At 36.0% G+C, this 10,896-nt stretch overlaps 1 pseudogene; it reads right to left on the reverse strand.

Moving 5' to 3' along the window:
• Window positions 1-221: 221 nt before the first annotated feature.
• Window positions 222-1,490, reverse strand: LOC149166749 (cytoplasmic tRNA 2-thiolation protein 1 pseudogene; annotated as a pseudogene).
• Window positions 1,491-10,896: the final 9,406 nt, after the last annotated feature.

Genomic DNA, 10,896 nt, shown 5'->3' on the forward strand with positions numbered 1-10,896 from the left:
GAAAGAGGTTTGCGTGGTTGCACCCAGCGTTTAACACATCCAAGCACATGCTATATGGTAGCATCGGCAACAGTTCACAGTCCGTCTTCTAAGAGCCACATCGCCCACAAAATCTCCAAAGGATCAATCGCTGGCGGAAATCATGGAACGGAATCCTGTCTGTCTCAGGTTCCCCATGATCTGAAACTCATCATCTGTTTACATTGAAAGTGACTTTCTTGTTATAGAGCTGTGCAGAGGAGGGGCGCTACTCCATCTGTAGCAGGCATATCAATTTTTAAAGCATGGCGTCCCCTAGTTCGATTAATTCCACGTTTTGGAAGGCCTCGGTTCAAATCATCTATTAAAACACATGCTTTGCACCATTTCTGGCTGGAAATATAACCACAACGCTCACATACACCTTGTTCTGGCATTTTTGCTGAAGAAGAAACGCGAAAATTCTCACCTGATCTAATTATGTCAAGGATTGCTCTTGGTCTGATTTGTTCTAAATCTTTAATAAAATCACGAGCAAAGCCTCGATATGCATTTGGTGAATAAATGCATTCGGTAGAGAAGTAATCAAGCTTCTTGAGATATGCATACATGACGATCTCCTTTTCATATGTGTATTTAAAAGGCTTGCATCTTGGAATAGATCCATCTTCCCCTGTTGTTATCAATGTGCATCTACTTAGCCTGGCAATATCTCCACGAAGAATATTTAATAGTACAGTCTCTGCTATATCATCTGCGTTGTGACCAGTTGCAATTTTATCTGCTCTTACCATTGCAGCCCCTCTATCTAAAGCCTGGCGACGAAAAACTCCACAAAATGTACATAATTATGTCGTTTAGTGATGCCTTCATCTATTGATAGCAAGAACAGATCTAGACCATAATTGTGTCGTTTATTCAACTCTGTCAAGACATGTGCTAGAACAGTGGAGTCTTTACCACCAGAAGCTCCAATAGCAACACGTTCTCCTGGTCTGAAAAGGTGGTTCTCGATAATAACCTTGTGAATCTCTTCTTCAAAGGCAAAATAAAAGCATTCCCTGCATACCTGTTGTTGAGTCTTGGGTCTTCTCAGAGCAGCTCTCTTTGATTTTCTCTCATCAAATTTCAGGTCACCTGCTATATCCTTTGTTATTGCTGTATCAATTCCTTTTCTCTTCTTGAAACTGTTGCGTGGTCATCCCGAATGCCAGGAGGTGTCTTCTTTTTGTTATTGTACATGTTCAGACCACCTGTAGCCATAACAGTTTCATTTGTAATTATATCTTCAAACTCGGGCTTTCAATTGTCATTTTAAACATAGATATGCTGGGTAGCTTTATTCGACCAGGAAGTTTCCTTGAGAATCTTGTTTCATTTGATTGCGAAGCCACTTCTTGCGGATATCCTTGGCCCTTTGGAAAACCACCAAATTCTACATTTAGAACATCTGCATCAAACATCTGGCCCAGAAATTTGTACAGGCGATCATCATGGATATTTTCTTTCATTGCAGCGACTAATTTCATAAAGACTAAAGCATCAAGTTTCTTTTGTATGACAATGCTGAACCACCAGAAACAATACTTTCGTTATTTCTCAAAGCAAAGTGTAAGCAAGGCGCTTCAAAACAAAGGCCTTTGCAGCACTGTGAGAAGTTGAACTGGATTCAATGGAGGCCTCCAAGAGAGGATAACAACAAGAAGGGCAGCATGATATACAGGAATAAATTGCCAGACTTTGATTGTTGATGATGTTTCAAATTGTGCTTGTGCAGGGATAGGAGCGTTGAAGTTTGCTGCTGCCTTTTGGATAGCTGAAGAACAAATTACATAATCTAGAGCTGGAGAATAAATTACATAATTTAGAACAACATATTAATGATTTCTTCTTCAAAACATGGTTTTGAAGAAGAATCAGTCTCTGACATGAGACGGAGTCTAACAAGATCATGAAGTGATTTGGAATAGGATTAATGTTAAATTGATTTGGAAACATAGTGAGTGAAAGTTGTTTGCTTTACTTTTGAAAGATTTCTTAGTCAAATATATCATAGTTAAAAATAGAATAGTGATTTGAGTCTCTTTAGAAAATATATCTCATTAATAATAATTTAGATTATAGTTGAATAGGTTTCTTCATTTCAGCAATTTTTTGGTGTGATTGCTAGGAACAAAGTTGAGCATTTTGTACTTAATTTCGTATTAAGACAACATAGAGTAAGTTTGAATCTAAACTAGAATGCATTGCAACTCGAAGTTTATGAACTTTGGTTGACAATTTAATTTAGGGAATCTGACGACATATAAAATCCCTAACACATTCCAAGGTATTTGAGACTCCCAAAGGCCTCCCACCTATTCATGATCATGATCATGATATTCATTTGATTTTAGGAATGTTCCTCCAAACATCGGGGCTTACAAATATCCATATGCCCAAAGATTGAAATTGAACGTATGGTTACTGAAATGCTAGATGTCAGTATAATCCAACCTAGTCAAAGTTCTTTCTCTGCTCCAGTAGTATTAGTGCATAAGAAGGATGGATTAGGGCACAAGTATCCACATTATTTAGAGCTCAACAAGCTCACTATTAAAGATAAATTTCACATTCCTGTCATTGATGAATTGTTGGATGAATTACATGGATAGATTCACTTGACCAAGTTGGATCTTTGTTCAGGATATCATCAAATTAGAATGAAGACTGAAGACATTCTGAAAACAACATTTAGAACTCATGAGGGTCATTATGAATTTTTGGTCATGCCTTTTGTCCTTACCAATTCACCTTCTACATTTCAAGGTTTGATGAATTCCATTTTCAAACCATTCCTTAGAAAATTTATGTTAGTACTTTTTGATGATATACTAATCTACAACAAGTCTTGGAAGGATCATGTTCAACATGTTGACAGGGTGCTCAAACTATTGGAGGAGAAACAATTATATGAAAAAACCTCCAAATGTTTCTTTGGAGTACAAGAAGTGGAATATCTGGGCCATATTGTATCTCATGAGGGTGTTAAGGTAGAACCTAAAAAAATTAAAGCCATTAAGGAATGGAAAATCCCCACAACCATAAATCATCTTTGAGGATTTCTCGGGTTGACAAGTATTATTGCAGGTCTGTTAAGAATCATGGGAGAATAGCAACACCTCTAACAACGTTACTCAAGAAAGATGCATTTTGTTGGACTCCATAAGCAACTAACGCCTTTGAACATCTTAAAGAGGAAATGTGCCAAGCACCAGTCTTAGTTATGCCAAACTTCACAAAAACCTTTATTATGAAATGTGATGCCTCAGGAAATGGAATCAATGTTGTTTTAATGAAAGAAGGAAGAGCCATTGCTTTTGAAAGTCGTGCAATCAAAGGAAAGTATTTACACAAACCTATTTATGAGAAGGAAATGTTGGCAATACTACATGCACTAAAGCAATGGTGACCTTACCTAATGGGAAGGAATTTCAAGGTAAAAACATATCATGATAGTCTTAAATACTTTTTGGAACAAATATTATCTTCAAAAGAGAAACAAAAATGGGTCACAAATATGTTGGGTTTTGACTTTGAAATCATCTACAAAAAAGGAAGCAAAATGTTGTTGCAGATGCACTCTCAAGAAAGCATGAGGATGTGGAAGAATTTATTTGTGTCATTTCTATTATCCAACTAGATTTGATAACCAAAGCAAGGAATGAATGGAAGAATGATGAAGAAGTGTGGACACTCATTCAAAAGTTGCAGCAAGATCCCAGTGCATCGGATACATTTGGCTGGAAAAATGATTCATTATGGTACAAATATCGCTTATATATTTGTAAAAATTCCCAACTCAAACAAACTACTCTTTTGGAATTGCACACCTTTCCCTTAGGAGGGCACTAAGGATTTTTAAAAACTTACCACAGGGTCAAGAACGAATTTTTTTGGGAGGGCCTTCAATATGATATTCAAAATTTTGTGGTGGAATGTTTGGTTTGCCAACAAAATAAAGTTGAGACAATTAAGACCCTGAGTATTTTACAACCTTTACCCACTCCAAGTCAACGTTGGGAGGAGGTTTCAATGGATTTTATCACGGGTTTACCCAAGTATGAAGGAAAAAGTGTCATCATTGTGGTTGATAGACTTACCAAGTATCCACATTTTTGTGCATTATCTCATCCATTTAAATCTAGTATAGTTGCTACCGCATTTATGGAAACAATTCAAAAGCTACATGGAAACCCAAAGATTATTGTAAGCAACAGAGATCCCATTTTCACTGGAATTTTTTGGATGAAATTATTTTCTTGTCTTGGTACTCAATTAGCTCATAGCTCATCTTATCATCCTCAATCTAATGAGAAAACTGAGATAGTGAACAAATGTTTGGAAGGATATCTTCGTTTCTTTGTATCTGATAAACAAACACAATGGGTCAAGTGGTTACCTCTGGTTGAATGGTGGTATAACACTTCCTTCCATACTGCAGCAAAAATGACCCCATTTATGGCACTTTATGGATATTATCCACCATCCATCACATCATATTTAAGAGACAATTCTAAGGTTCAAGCAATGGAAGATCACATCGAGCATCAACAACAAGTTCTCCAACTCTTAAAGGATAACCTCACTTTGGTGCAGAATCAAATGAAACAACAGGAAGATCAACATCACAGCGAAAGAAGTTTTGATGTAGGTGAATGGGTATTTTTACGACTACAACCATACAAACAAATGTCCCTCGACCAAGATAAGAAGGATAATATATTATCACCAAAGTAATATGGTCCTTACAAGGTGTTGCAAAAGATTGGTACTATGGCATACAAATTGGAGCTTCCTGCATCTTCCTGAGTGCACCCAGTTTTCCATGTTTCATGCTTAAATAAGATTATAGGTGACAAGCTCCCAGTTCAAACAATATTGCCAGAACTTGACGAGGAAGAAAAAATCATATTGGAACCTAAGGCAGTCACAGAAACAAAAACTTGATATATACAAATCAATTTCAAAGTATCTCATCAAGTGGAAGAGCTTACCTGTTGAAGATTCCACATGGGAGGGTGAGAATTTTATGCAAAAGCATCCAAAACTACTCAAGCATTGAGGACAACAATTTTTTAAAGGAGAGGGGCATGTTAGGTCCCTATACTACTAGTGTAGCCCCTTATTGTTATTGTTAGTGTAGCCCTCTTATTATTATTATTATGCCCATGTAGTCCCCATATTGTTATTATTGTGTCCCATAGAAGTCCACTATTGTTATTTTTTTTCCCTTACATTATTATTGTTATGTAGGCTATCATTATATTGTGACCCCTTAGACTCCTATGTATAGAAAGGAGGTCTTGTCATTTGTATAATCCAATAATTGTTAATTTTATGTAATGTAAAGTAGGTTTCCCCCTCGAAGAGGATATTTTCGAAGTCGTTGATCTCTATTTTTGTGAGCTGGTTGCATAATAGATAGGCTACTATTCCAAAACTTTTGAGAGTATTGAAAGGTCCACAAAATCGAAGTGCCATCTTGTCACATGATCCAATCCAAAAGGAGCTCTTCTTGGGCTTGATTCACATGTACACATGTTCCCCAACCTAATATTCCTTAAACAATCTATTCTGATCTGCATAAATCTTCTATCTATCTGGTGTTTCCTTTAGATTCTTCTTGATTACCTTCATTTCCTATTCCATTTATTCCAAAATGTTCAGATTGATCAACACCTTGTTCACTGGATCACTCCAACTAATGGGAGTATTACAACTCCGCACATACAATGCCTCAAAAAGCTCATCCTCAAAGACTCCTGATACCCATTGTTGTAAGAAAAATCTACCAGTGGAAGATACTCTTCCCAGTTTCATTTTTGATGCATCACATACATCCTCAACATATCCTCCAATATCTTGTTGAACCTCTCTATTTGTCCATCTATCCATGGATGATAAGTTGTGCTAAAGGCAAACTTTGTACTTGAACCTACACATAACTCTTTCCAAAACCTAGAAGTGAACTTGGAATCCTTGTCCAATTTTATCTTATTTGGTACAAAATGAAACCTCACTATATCCTTGATGAATACTTGTGTTACATCATTAGCTAAATAAGAAGACTTCACTAGAAGGAAGTGCCCTACCTTAGTCAACTTTTCCAGAATAATCATAATCAATTCATGTTGTCTAGATGTACTTAGCAACCTGTGATGAATTCCATGGAAATGACCTCCCATTTCCACTCTGGAATTGAGATTGGTTGTAGCAAACCACCTGTATGCTTACACTCTACCATTACCTATTGACAATCCAAGCATATAGCCACAAACTTTGTCACTCCTTTCTTTAAGTTTGTCTAATAGTAGAAATTCTTCACCACTATCAGTGTCTTCTGATATCTTGGGTGACCTGAATATGGTTTCACATGAAACTCTCTCAAGATAAACTTCTTGAGCTTGTTGTCATCTGGCACAAATATCCTGTCCCTAAATCTGACCATGACATCTGTTGTGAGACAATAGTCCACATCCTGTGCACTTGTATCTGCACTTATACCTCTACCTATACCTATGCATGTATCTATACTCTATTGTAACCTATGCCTGAGATCCATGTACTTGTTATCTCACTGACCTGGCTGTAAGATCCAAGCCTGTAAATTTGTACCATAAGAACTCATAGCTACCTTGTGGTTCACCTATATCCACCTACTAAGATAATTTGTAACCCTTTTCTCTTTACCTTTAATGTACTTGATATCAAAGTTGAACTCACTAATCGTGGCCAACCATCTAGCTTACCTGGAATTAAAATTTGGTTGATCAAATAGACACCTCAATCCACTGTGATGCTCATCAATATAGATCTCCTGCCAAGATGATAGTTCCTCCACATCTTCAATGCATGGATGATCATTGCCAAATCAAGATCATGTGTTGGATAATTATGTTCGTGCTCATTCATTTTTGGTGATTCATAGCATACTACTTATCTTTCCTGCATAAGAAATCCACAAAGTCCTCTCTTGCAAGCATATGTGCATACCACAAACTCTTTGTTTGTATCTTCAATCTTTAGCAATGGAGAATTTTTCAACAACCATTTCAACTTCTCAAAAACTTGTTGCACATTCTTCTGTCGATTTAAAATTCTTACCTTTTTGCTGCAATGACATGATAGGATATGTAATGCAAGAGAATTTCCTGATTAACCTCTTATAGTAACTTTCTAACCCCATAAATGATCTTACCTCATCCACATTCCAAGGAGCTTCCCATTCCATGATAGCCCTTATCTTTTCTATATCTAATATTATTCCTTCCTTGGAAACAACATGTCCCAAGTAATTTCTTCTGTCTGAAAGAAACTTCATTTTCTAAGCTTAGCATACAGATGATTCTCTCTTAGCAATCTCTACCCTATTTATAAATGTTTGACATGTTCTTCTTCATTTTTATAATATATCAAGATGTCATCAATGAACACAATAACAAACTTGTCTAGATAAGGACGCAAGACACTATTCATCAAGCACATAAAGGTAACTGGAGCATTAGTCAAACCAAATGGAACTATAACAAATGCATAATGTCCGTACCTAATCTGGAAAGTTTTCTTGCAAATTCCTTCTTCTTTAATGCGTACTTGATGATATCCAGATCTCAGATCAATATTCGAGAACATTTCTACTCCCTTCAACTGATCGAACAAATCATGAATCCTTAGCAATGGATACCTGTTCTTGATGGTCACTTTGTTCAACTACCTATAATCAATTCACAGCCTATGAGTACCATCTCTCTTCTTCACAAACAATACCAATGTGCCCCATGGTGATACACTTGGCCTAATGTATCCCTTGTCAAGAATTTCCTTCAACTACAACTTTAGATGTACCAACTCTAAAGTGCTCATCCTGTATGGTGCTTTTGATGTTGGTGTTACCCCTACTACCAACTCAATAGGAAAATCTACTTCCCTGTGAGGTGGAAACACTGAAATCTCTTCAGGAAATACATCCTAAAATTGTTGTAAAAATGGGTACCTTCTCAAAACATCCACATTCTCAACTTCCTTACCTTTGTCACTAGAAATGTGCGCTGCAAATAACACCCATCCTTTTCTACGATTGTGCTTCGCCTAGATAGCTGTCACCATTCTAACTAATCTTTCTTTCTTCTTACCCTACAAGATTCTTTGTTCTCCATTGTTATCCAAGTACTTAATAGCTTTGTCATAATAGTCCACCTTGGTTCTATGGAGATGCAACCAATCCATACCCAAAAGCATACTATACAAACCCAATGGTAATACATTCAAATGTGCTGATGTAGACATACCATTCAACTCAAATGCACAACCTCTTACTAATGATGAACTAGCTTCTTAATACGTATAGCCAACTATACTAACCAAGATTTTGCATGCAGTTATTTATTAAAACCACACTTATCCATGAGGTTAGGATTAACATAACTATAATTAGATCCAAGGTCAATCAAAATAGAAACAACTTGATCGCAATGCTTACCATCCATCTCGATAATATGTGCCTAATGATATTCTTGCATGTTATCTAATGTTGCATAGATCTGAGGAACACTTTGTCTAAAAACCCCCACTGTTTGCACTTCCTGGGAACTGTAGATCTTCGGTCTACCACCTTGATATTGTGGAAAATCTCTCTTGCGATGATCTTTGCCACAAGTCTAACACTGTATAGGCTTCTAACCTACATCCTTGTTCTACTCTTGAAACTGGAATCCTTGCCCTTTGTCAAATGAATTGAACTTTTTTTGCAGTGTTGCATTCTCTTTGTTACCTATGTCCTGAGGCGTTGCTTGCTTCTTAATAGATACTTCTTCATTAATAATCTCTTGAACTCACTCCAAGTCAAATCCGCCTCATAAATATCTATAACTTTCTTTAAATTTTCCCACTAGATATCTACTTTACCTTTAAGACTGAATGTAGTTATTATGGCCTTCAAGTTCTCTGAGTAATTGTGCAATCTGAAGAACTTACCCATTCCAAGTAAACATGCTTTTGCATTCTCTATTTTCTTCACTTCCCCATCGAATGCAGGTGTCATTGCTTTCTTGAACTCATCCGACAAATATCCCCTATCACTCCTCCTATAAGGATGATAACGATGATGACCATGATACCTGTTAGAACCAAACCTAGAATAGTACTTGTTTCCATCACCTCTCTTATCTGGAGTATCCAAGAACCTACCATATCTGATCATGTCATCTCTATCTGACTTGTACCCACCAGTAGACCTACTACCATATGCCCCATTATTTCTGTCCCCCTGTCCATGGTTGATCTGAAGTGGCTGATGTCTTTGTAGTTCTAACAAACTCTGAAGGATTACTACACTAACATATGCTTGTTTCTCTTGTGTCTACATGATTCTATCATTATCTACTTTACAACATCTTATATTTACATTCAAACTTCTTAAACATGTCACAAATATGCATCCTACAAGTTTAAACAACAGATTTGAGCATAGCGGTCGCAAGATTATCTGAGAATCACTAAGAAGCATTTTTGCCTCATCATAATAATGGCATTACCATCTATTAAGTCACATATTCATTGTACATTCAGTGATTAACCAAAACATGATGAGATCCATACTTTTTCATTGTCATAAAACTCATTCATAACTAGCATATAACCAACAAAAATATTAAGGATATAACATCCATATAAGACACATATAAACAAGTATATTTATGCATAAAATACCAAGGAGAAAGAGAGATCTTATTGATTATTGCATAAGCCAAACAGGTATGGGAATACCACGAACCTTTTGACCGTAGACTAGGTTGAACCAAATATCTCTTTCAGTCAGTCACCCTTGCGCCATTTTCCAAGAATAAATGTGGGATATCATAAAACAAATCAATTAAAACCATCCAAGGCTTTCAGAGGCCAAACCACCTCAAACCTCAACCAATAATTCCACCTCATAGTCGGACATCACTAATGTTAGGCATCTCTAATTCTTTATTTGATTTTGATCCTCTCTCACCAACAATTTATTTTATGTCTTCATTTAATCCATTTTTGGAAACCTTGACTTTCTTTCTGGTCTCAATCTTGCAATGGCATAACTTCTCATATTTCCTCAACCTTTTCTAGCTTGCAATTTCTATCTCCATTGCATTATCGTTTCAAAACATATGCAGTGGAAAAAAAGAATATCCTTTATTGAATGAGGTTATTTTCCCTTATTAATTTAGCGTTAATTCTAGTATCATTAATGACGAAAATTTTTGACATCTCATTTCTCTATGAATCTACAATATAACTCTTTAGAAATTGTTTTTCAATATACCTAATATTCTTCTTGCAAATATTTTTCATTCTACATTTAATATTCCTATTTACTTCTTATTTGACTAAAGTATTTTCAAACCTACCTTATATTTGAATATACCTAATATTCTAAGTATAAATATTCCTCATTCTTGTGTGTGTGTGTGTGTGTGTGTATAAATAGATAGATATATATCATTTGACTAAGGTAATCAATCTTAGTTAAAATATCTTATTTTTCTCTCCGATATAATATGTTGACAAATTGATTGTCGAGTAATTATCAATTAATCATTGAATAACCACCACTTTAATAGAAGGCATGTGATTTTATTCACCCAAACACACAAACCAATCCTGCATTGCACCTTTCTCACAAGCTCACAATAGGTCAGCTTAGGATGTTAGTTTGCAAAGGTAATGTTTCATCGAATCAGTTAGCAGACTGATTATGTGGAAAAACAGAAGAATAGGGTGCAAGATTTACAAAGTTACAAGTTTGATGAGGCAGGGTACGATGTCCATGATTTTAGCCCCAGATTTAAGTTATGGTATAATTAAGCAATAGAGATTAGGAGCATGTATTAATAA

The sequence above is a fragment of the Pinus tabuliformis genome, chromosome 5_1, assembly GCF_031772625.1.
Source record: "Pinus tabuliformis cultivar Carrire ecotype Pingquan chromosome 5_1, CPIR1, whole genome shotgun sequence".
NCBI classification, from domain to species: domain Eukaryota; kingdom Viridiplantae; phylum Streptophyta; class Pinopsida; order Pinales; family Pinaceae; genus Pinus; species Pinus tabuliformis.